Source organism: Barbatula barbatula (genome assembly GCF_947034865.1).
Source record: "Barbatula barbatula genome assembly, chromosome: 20".
Lineage (NCBI taxonomy): Eukaryota > Metazoa > Chordata > Actinopteri > Cypriniformes > Nemacheilidae > Barbatula > Barbatula barbatula.
The window spans coordinates 3,639,790-3,650,445 of record NC_136783.1 but is presented as its reverse complement, the minus strand read 5'-3'; positions in this window follow the sequence as shown (position 1 = coordinate 3,650,445).

Here is a 10,656-nt window from a genome sequence, read left to right as displayed (position 1 = left end):
CCACGCAAGCCATCGCCCATCGGCAACTTATGCTAACCGAAACAGAGGAGGTCATTAAAACATAAACACTGTGGTCCTCCGGATGACACTCTCATCGATTATACGCGTTTCGGATCGGATACATTTTCAACTTTGATTAATTTAGCTTTGTTATTGTTCACGGAATATGTGTTCATTTTCTTTGCTTCTGAAACAGCCTTTCTCTTCAGCTGATGTCATCAAGACCACAGGCTTATGGTTATTGGTAACCAATAGCCAAATAGATGCTCACTGCATCACTGCAGTCTTTCTTACATAATTTATGCATGTGACCCATTGACTGCATGTGAGGGAAGATATGCCTTCCCACACATGCAGATGCATGCAACTAATCAGCTCCCATAAATGCAATATAATTGATCCAGCTCTCAATTTTTTCTCATTGAATATGATCCCATTATACAGTTAAAATCACAGCTGTCAAGTTGGCTTAAAATGAAGTCAAATATAAATGTTTTCTATCTCAAAGTAAAGTGAAAGATCAAAGATCTCTGCCGCAGGTGAGACTCGTGGGATGTAAAGCCAGGGGTGCCGATGGGATTTTTTAACTGGGGGGACCAAGCTGTCGGCAAATGATTTCAACTCTGTTAGTTATTTTGCGTAATCTGGCTTTTAACTAGTGCTCAAGTAGTTACTTTGCATAATTTGGGCTAATGGTTTGCACTAAAAAGCCATTGGAGGGTTCTTATTTGAAATCATGGATAAACAACAATGATCACCGGCCTATCAACACGAGCACTGCATGATCAAGCTGTTATTTGTCTACTATGCCAATCACCCAACAAAAACATTATGCCTTCTGCTAAATATGTTTTAGTTAAAAATGTAACATAAATAAGTAAATTGACCTCAGTCAACTTATATTTTTCATTGGGTTAGATGATAATGTTATGCCAGGACCCTATAATTTAGACCCTAACATTATTTCCTGACGATAAATTGTTGGATTAACACAAAAAAAACATTTTGCCTCTGTCCACTCACAGACAAGGCTGGCGTCACTATGAATCTGAGGGGGGCATGTCCCCCCCGTCCCTAGTGCCATCTGCACGCCTGTGTAAAGCGCTGAATCTCATCAGATGGGTTAGTCCTGTCATAACTGTGACTCTGCCCCCTGGGGAAAAAATATTGAGTAAACCTCTGCTAACCTTTTATGTTCACTTGATCATCGTCATGGTGACCGAGACTTCCCAGAGACAACAGTCGATAAACTACATTACAGTCAACATATGACATATGGACTATTCAACTATTCGATAGATTCACAGACAATGAACCTGTAAAAATATCACTGCAGACACATCCATGCTTTATCCATACAAATGTAGTAAATCGTTTAAAGATCCAGTGTGTAGTTTTTTGTAAGATCTATTGACAGAAATGCAACATAATATACAGAACTATGTCTTCAGAGGTGTATGAAGACCTTACATAATGAAGCGGTTTTTAATTTCCTTGGAATGACATTATTAAATAGCGTGATCAGATGCATTTTAAAAAATAGCTAGGAAAGCAACTCCTTTAGATATGCTACCTTAAGATATCCAGTATAAAATAGAAACATGTGGAAAAATGATCTACAAATACAGAAGCAGCAAAAGGGTGAAAATTGGATGTCAAGATAAACTTAAATTGCTTGTAATTTGTCTCATTATAATTATAATGCGCTACTTTTGTCACATTTGGATATAAACAATATTATCAATGTTTTCACTCAAAATGGCCACACACACGCTCAACGAATCTCCGTTTTTGATTGGTAATGGTGTGTCTTGTGACCACTAGAACCAGTGAGATTCAAAAGTTGAGATTTGTTGAGAATCGAACCTGGGACCTTCTGGACCTTCTCTAACCGCTAGCCCACAACTGCCCCAGATATCGGGGGACAAACATATTACTTTTATGACAGATATATGCGCTTTTTGGAGCTTCAAAAACTGGGTCACTATCCATTGTCATAACCTAGCTGGGAAGAGCCAGGATATTATTCTTCATAACTCAGACTGTGATCCTCTAAAATGAGACAGTCGTTTACACCTGAGATGGCTTGAGGGGGAGTAAAATATAAGCTAGACTTGAAATGTTCCTTTCAAAAATTGTCAGTGTGCACGGTTTATCTGTACCTTTTAATTCACCTGCCCAATCATAGAGCAGAAGGGGCGGGACAAATATGACGTCAACCAAGAGTCAGATTCTACTTGTACGTGACGGAAAAACAACGCAGAAGTGTTAACTCATATACATTTATAAAAAATATGAATTATTATTTGAACATTAGCATGTGTCCAGTGTTTGATTCGATGCCAAACATCACAGTGATTTTGTCATGAGGGCACTTCACGTTCCTGCACTGAAACGACTTCTAATTTACCAGAAGAGCACAAAAGCCAGAGTGATATTTACAGACGCACACAGTGTTTTATCGGTGGATTAAGCTGCTAACTAACATTTCAAACTGGGTCATTTCACACCGACCGCATTGCACACAAAAGCTCCTTCTAGAATCAGACCACACAGCTTTCAATCCAATGAAATTATGAAACTGAACTGGCTATCTATACATTTTACATAATCCAACGCTTTTCTCTTTCATGGCACTATCAAGAGTGACATACAGATGCTAGGTGAGAAAAAGAAAGAAGAATTACCAATGAGATCTCAGCACTCTTCTTAGATTGCATTGTGAACAAACCGCGACTTTGCTCAAGTTTCCTGCTTCTTAGATATTTCTTTCAAGTAAAATGTTATTGCGAGGCTAATAAGAGAATAAAGAAACTAAATAACAAAACCCAAGAAAACACCTTTAGACCTAGAATATGCCAACAATGTACAGCATCCACCGGGTTTCAACTCTCTGTCTCTACTTGTATGACACATTACAGGTCTTTCTTTTGTAGTATAAAAATATGCAACATTTACCGTGAACAAAAGCCCTCTACACCGGGAGGAAATTCCACCAGAGCAGCCAATGGAAAAAAAGATGATAATCTCCTTCCAACTACAATTTACAATTTGACAAACTTCTCACCAATCCCAAACTATCACACGAAAACAAACACACTCGTTTTCAAAGCCAACGAAAGTGAAAAAAGCACTTACTGCGGAGCATCTGAGAGCCGTAGTGCAATTTACAAGAGCATCCTGCGGTCGAAAGCCTAATAAATAGAGAGACCGGGCTGGTTTGCGCTTTTCCAGTGCATTTTTCATGAGAACAGCACAATGTGAAAGGCCCGAGCAAACAGCAGCGCCGCGACCCGGCCTGGGTCAATCACGGGTGCCCGGCTAGATCTAAAGCATGCGCCGATCGGGTCACATAAGGTCAGTCAGAAAGAACAGCTGCGTGGGGATCCTTCAGCAGGTGACTGCGTGCTCAGTCGCTGACTTTCCTATACGCCCCCCTCCGCCCCTCTCAGTGTCTCAGGAGAGCGAGTATCAAAGCCGCCCGTGCCTGCATTGGCAAACACAACTCTGCATTATCCACACAAATCCAGCATAATCTGTGGCTCAAAAGTCATTACGGCATTACTGTCCAGCAGAGGGTTATTGGAAACTAATCCCGCTATCCGTTTCCAACGCGGAGGAAGGATGTCCTCTGTCGTATGGAAAGGTCTGCAGAGTGAGAAGGATCTGCTTCCCAGGGATTCATGGAAACAATGTTCTCATCTGAGTCGAGGGGGTAATTGGCAAACAATACACACATTTTAGAAAGTTGAGGAGTTGCGACGTTTATTTGCGGCGCATGCCTCGTTTTCTGTCTGTACTGTAACTCCATGTTCTGACTCAATTCGTTTGTAAGATCTTTTAACCTTCTGCTTTCCGAAATGAAAATTGAAAACTTTTAATATAAACGACTCGATACATGGAATAAGATTAAGCATATTAACATTGTAAATGCACAAAATGTAAATATAGCGTCTAGATTGTCATTTTTTTTGTTTGAAGGCATCAAACAGAGCATCCCATTGTGAGGTCTGGATGGAGAAGACATGTGAAGACAGCTGTAGGAGTGGGCTTCCCATGCCCTTTGGACTGAGGCAGGACATCTCCCACAGGCCAGGGCAACTTTAAATAGCATGTCCTCGCACTCCAGATATTATTAGTAAGCTACATGTGCTGTCCAGAGCTTACAATGAGCAGATACAGAGGCGCAGATCTGTCTTCAGAAGAACCAATTCCAGATTCAAAACAGCTACAAGCAACGCATCATTTCCCAAAAGCGCACGTCTGATGCGTTTCCAAAGCATCTGAAAAGAAGATAAATGTGACCTTACTCTGAAAAAGTTCGCACACACAGTTTCTGATGACTGACGACAGGTACACGTACAGTAAACTGTTAATTATAAAGGCCAATGCACATTGAGTGCGAAATGTGCGTCCAAAATTTCTGCATGTTAAAAAATAAATACGATCTCATGTTGTGTCAACCCAAGACTGGTTTCGATTTTCTGCGTATTTTGAAATACGAAAAAACGCAGAAGAAAATTTCGGACTGTACGTGCAAAGACCTTAATGATGATGAACTTGGACTTAACTGTTGAAGTGTTTGTTACTATAGAGACAGAGCGCATTAAGGCCACGCCCACACCGACAATGTCTTAAAGCTGCTGTGTGACAAGGTGTACAGTAAACAAGCTAAAGAACAGTGACAACGTGTCATAAAAATAAACTCAGGGTTGCCAGGTCTCAGTAACTAAACCAGCTCAACATTAGCCTAATGACCAAAACCCAAAATATACCTCTTACAGCTAAAACACCTATTTTACATACACTTTTATGTAATACAAACAATGTCTTATTGAAAGTAACTGTATAGCAGTAATCATACAGTAGTTTGTTTTCATAAATACTTAATCTTACCTTAATCTTCTATTGTTTTCCTCATTTGTAAGTCGCGTTTGGATAAAATGAATAAATGTAAATGTTAATAAAAGAATGAACCTAAAAAAATGCTGGTAGTTCTTAGAGTTAAAAGTAGACCCATTCCATGGGAAAACTGTGGACTTGGCAACCCTAAATGTGCTCTGGCTTCCTTAAAGCTGCAGTCTGTAACTTTTGCTTGAAACATATCAGGTGTCATTTAAAAAGCTTACATTTGAAAAAAAAAGGGAGACACTTAAGTTTTGTTTATTTTTAACCAAAAATGATGATTGCAGCTTTAATAAATGTTAGCATTAAAAATAGATTAAGAATGTAAAATGTTGACTTTACTAATGTCACAATCCTGTAATTGTATGCACAATGATTTACAGTAGTAATAATATTGATATATACTGTATGCAGCAGACAGATATACTGGTAATGATGTTGGTGTAACGCACTAACTCAAGCATGTCTCAGACATCTCTTCATCATATGCATATGATGAAAGTTATGCTCCAAAATGATGGCCTTACTATTTTTAGCCAGCAAATGTATTCAGCGTGTGCATGTGTCCTCACAGCTCCAACATTGAACATGATGATACATAAAAGAATTGGCAGTGATGCAGCGATGTTCAGCGATGATGACTCACACGATGCTGTGTGGTCCACTGGACTGCATACTCTTCATCTGGCTTGATTCAGGATGTTAAAAGAATGGTTTAGGACTGAAAAAGTACTCTTAAGTACACACTGACACATATAATTGAAGCCAAATCTGAGTTCGTAACAAGCGGCCTGGAATCGTTTGTGTTGTTTTCCTCAAGGTTGAGGTCATATGTTAGATGACTTACACAAGGTCTGGAGAAGCCAAACCATGTGTACTGGCGCTCCTCAAACTAAATATGATGCAGAGCATAACATGAATTTTATAATGCCTGTAAAGTGGATTACATTTTTTTATGTTTGCCCAAAAAGCCCATACAACAAACATAATGGTGATATAAATCATGATTTAACTGAATGTCATATATGCAGAAACATGCAAAAACGAATGAGATTTTGACAAGTTATGGACGTACTGCCATACTTCATATGAAATAGGAATAATTTTCTCACATACTATCTATCCTTGTTTGAATTACTTTCATGGATGTTTTTTTATGAAGAATATTTCTATAGTGACACATTTTTGGTATAAAAATCTCTTAACAAAAACTTTGGATATACAGTTTATTTTAGATTACTACTACTAATAATAATATTAACGATAAATAACTTTTTATCATTATTATTAGCATCATGGATCCTGATGTTTTTGACAGGATTTTTGTAGATGCTTTTCACCAACACCTGCATAATAGTAAGAATTGTTGTTGATTGTTGTGCTTGGGCATTTGTTCTGGGTGAAAAGCATCTGCAAAGATCCAGTTAAAAACATCAAGATCTATGACGAAATATGGGAATGTGTGTATGTTATGGATATGTGTGTGTGTATGATATGGATATGTGAACACGTGGTAATTGGATGTTTCATGCGATCACATGTGGTGTTTGACCAGAAAGACCCCCCTAAAAAGAACATCTCATCAGGGAGTTGTGGCTTCACACTGCCCCCTTCTGAAAGTTCTGACTTAAATGTGCCCTTTCTCCTACTTACAGTCTGTAAAAGACCATTAATTGACTACATTGCTAGTGGACTCCTGTCCTGCCCGTGATATCAAAGGCAGATGTCCGATTTCCGAATTACGCTTCTTTAGCCAATAGCAGTAAGGTGCACAGGACGGACATTAGTCGAGCCGAGCGCTGAGGAAAGAGAAACATGGGGGTAGGTGTGTGTTTGTTTTGGGGATTTGAACATCAACAACGGCTAAGAGAAATTGAACAGAAAGACACGCTGCGTGAACGCGGGTGACAAAAAGACAAGCAGGAGACAACATGAGGAGGCTGGGTAAATCAGAGCCATGCGATGGATTTCTGAAATGAAGCCATTCATTTACATACTGAACTGGATGCCTATTTATCATGTATAAAATGTTTATATCGTATCCCGAAAATCTTCCGTGGTTGCAGTTGAACAGCGTTACACTCAAATCTTACATTTTGTTTTATCTTCATCCAGTTACTGTGACAAAGATGCTCACATTCTGACAGATTCATAGGAACGTCATCCCTCGCCCCATCTTCAGGATGGCAGGTATCGCTCTTTTCTTTGACCGTTGCTGCTTGATGACATCTGGAAGCTTCTGTACGAACAAACTCTCATCTAACTTTGACTATTCATTAGGTGCGAGGCGGAGGAGCGCTGCAGCTGTCTTAGGAACGAGTCATTATAACAGAGTCCAACCACTTGCTACATCAATATTGGTCCTCAGATGCACATTTAATTACCCTGAATCAAACGCTCCCCATGAGAGCCCCACTGACTGCGGCACGCCGCTCGTACAGCTGCCTGCTCCAAAAACACTTTCATACATCACAGGAGACGGTGTCCAACAGCGAGAGAGAACACTGCATTGGAGAAAACATTAGCCCCCGTGCCACAGGGAATACTGGTGAGACACTCGGGGCTATAGAGAGAAGATACTGTTCTTCTCTTCTTCAAGATAGAAACAATGAGACGGTCGAAATGCATCTTGGAATATACTACAATGTGTAAAACAAGAATAAGTCTGACAGTTTTCTTCCTCCATTGGCAGATATTTATTCTTAAGCATAATCTCACTTGATTTCGTTTTTCGAAAATACTTATTTCTAACGTAACTTTGCTTCTCAAGTAAATGTATACTTATTTGAGAAAGTTTAAATGTTTGTACTGGAAAACAAGACAAAAATATGCAAGAAATTCATTTTTTGCCTTGCTAGACTTTAACATGAAGGTGCTTATTCGCTACATTTACACATTTGAACGTAGATAGGAAATTTTACATCAGTTTTTTTCTGGTTCATGGAATCTGATTGGCTGAGAGCCATGTAACACCAGTATCACCACGGGAACCGCTTCACTGTTTGTATCACTCCACTACTAAGATAAATTGGACTTATGGAAGTGAAACTGAAAGTAACACGTGCAGATTGGCAGTGTGTCTTCGAGCATTTCACAGAGCTCATGAATGGTATATCAAATGACAGTGTGAGGGTCTCGAGACATGCTTTACTGTAAACCTCGTACGTTTACATAACAAAACAATGGCAAGTGCTGCAGTGCAATGGGAATAATACATTCACAGGAGTGTCCTTTCACAGTCTCTCTCTTTCATTCAAACGCACATATTCTGCTTCATTATTTCTCACAAATAACTCCACTGAAGCAGACGTGACGGTTTGGAATTAGTAAAGGTGGGTTTTAAAGACACTCCGATGTTGTTTCCGAATTATCTACACACTTGTGCCATCGAACTTGCAGTTCTGTTAGATTTACAATGCATAGAAAACAATAAGCCACTCATAGCGTTGTGAAAGTCAGAGCAATGCTTAGCTTATAGGGGCCGGTTTAATGCTCAGAGGTTGCTCTTTTATTAGTTTTTAGCTTTTATTAGTTTTTCCTTGTGTTTCATTCATTGTCCTATAGCACAGTAGAAAGAAACAAATAATATAAATACATGAAGAGGATGGAGGTCAAAACTGAATATAGGTCAATTTTATGTTTGAGATCTTTAATAATATTGTACAATATTGTGCAAATTTGAGCTTAGTTTATGACATTGTTGATTAGCCACGGGCAGAACAATGCTGACAAGGAAATTGCCACGCGGTCCACATAAACAAGCCTGACATTCACACTCTGCACTGCATCATAACCACAAACCAAAAAAACAGCTGATGCTTGAGAATGAGAAAAGTAGTTATTTTTTAAGAATAAACAACACGCTAATATCCATAAAAGCCATGAATACAGATAGACTGCAGTGCAAACACATCAAACCTTGCCTATAGAAAATCCATGTTTTCCCACCTAAAGTGTTCACAGATAGTTTGGTTTGAATAATGTGAATCAAAGCGAGTGAGCTGATGGCTTCTGAAAGCAAACCCCACTCGTTCATTCCTCAAATGGAGTAAAGGGAAATCTTTCGGAGAAACAAATGAATACGTATAATTGCAATAGATCTCTCGCCGTCTATTGTTTCTTAGTTTTTAATTAGAGGTCAATTGTTTCTCAGCAAACAAATAAACTAGTTCAAAAATAAGCTTTTGACAGTCACACAGGAGCATAACCATATAAATCTGAGATTACTTTACTATGTTATTAAATAACATAGATTTATAAAAACTGCTTTTGCACCACGCCGCCAAACGGAAGGAAGCCTCAGAATTTGCAGTGGAAGCCGGGTGCAGCGATACTCTGGTTATTTTCTCCAGTTTTGTTTCGTCTGCGATTGTCGCAAGTGCTTAGGTGCCTCTCTGCCCCATGTGACTGTATCCTTTTAAAAAGACGCACTTAATCTCAACCTCTGTGTGATGTGTCTTTAAAAGTCGCACTCAATCTGCAAACTCACCGGCCTCCAGATTACCGTTCTGGCGCTTTCAGGCTGCACTTTATGCTGCCAAAACTCACGCACACACACACATGAATGCCCACAAACAGGCCCGGTGACCCAATCCTTACACCTAAATACCCCTCCTCCGATCCAATAACAACACGAGGGTAGCAAAATTGTATGGGTAGCATAAATTGACAGAACACCGGCCCTACCTATAAGGAATAAGTGGCTGCTTAGGCCACGCCGGCACTAGGGGGCCCCCAAGAGCGCATGAAATTACAGCTTTTGTGTGGGGCCTTACCCACTGTTTTTTCTGTGGTTTCAAATTTTGTGAAATTACTTAATGCAAAATTGCAATATAAAGATAAGTGAGGCGGCCAATCAAATGAAGTAATAGCGTGAATTACTGGTTACAGAGCCGAGCACTGACCAATCAAAGACGACGAAGCTACTGTAGCGCCTTCATCTGTTCAGCAAGACGCTTCAGTTGAAAGAGTGCTGTGCAACACACGACATACCGTAAGTGACTAAAACTGTTTAGTGTTTGACGATAGAAATGTTGATGAGCCGACATTATTCAGTGATGTAAAAAACTAAATGGATTAAAAATATGTTATTTAGTGATTCCTGTCATTTATAAGTATCTATAATAATCTGGGTGAGCATTCACTTTTGGATAGAATGCATTTATTAATTTGTTTGCATATTTACGTGTCTAATACACGCATGGGCAATTTATAACACACAAAAAACGCAGAAAAACAAGTATTCTCGCCATATGACCACTTCAAAGTATTATGCTTGTCCAAAATATTCCCTTTATGAAGTATATAAAATATAACACAAACAACAAAAGATATGCAGATTAAATTAAATGTGAAATGTAAAAATGTAAAAATAAGCATTTAGTACTGAGTCACAAAATTATGCACGGTATGCATTGCACTATAATATGCAACGAATTGTGCTTTCGAAGTCACAAGATATGCAATGCAAGAGTGCATAAGAGGCAAACTTTATCATCACAAAGATCAATACTCGAGTATGTCCAGCGACAGCTAAGCCGGGTTTAAGAACAGCCATGTTAAGGATATTGAAATCATGCCCAGACGCTGTGGGAAAATGCTGAGGTTTTTGTTTGTCTATAGATTGTTCTCCACTCAAGATCTCTGCAAAGCTTATTTTTTTATCGTATGCCTGATTCTTGTGCTGTTTATATATGCACATGAACTTATAGACCTCCCATAAACAGTAACCAGCATCTCAAGCTCAGAGAT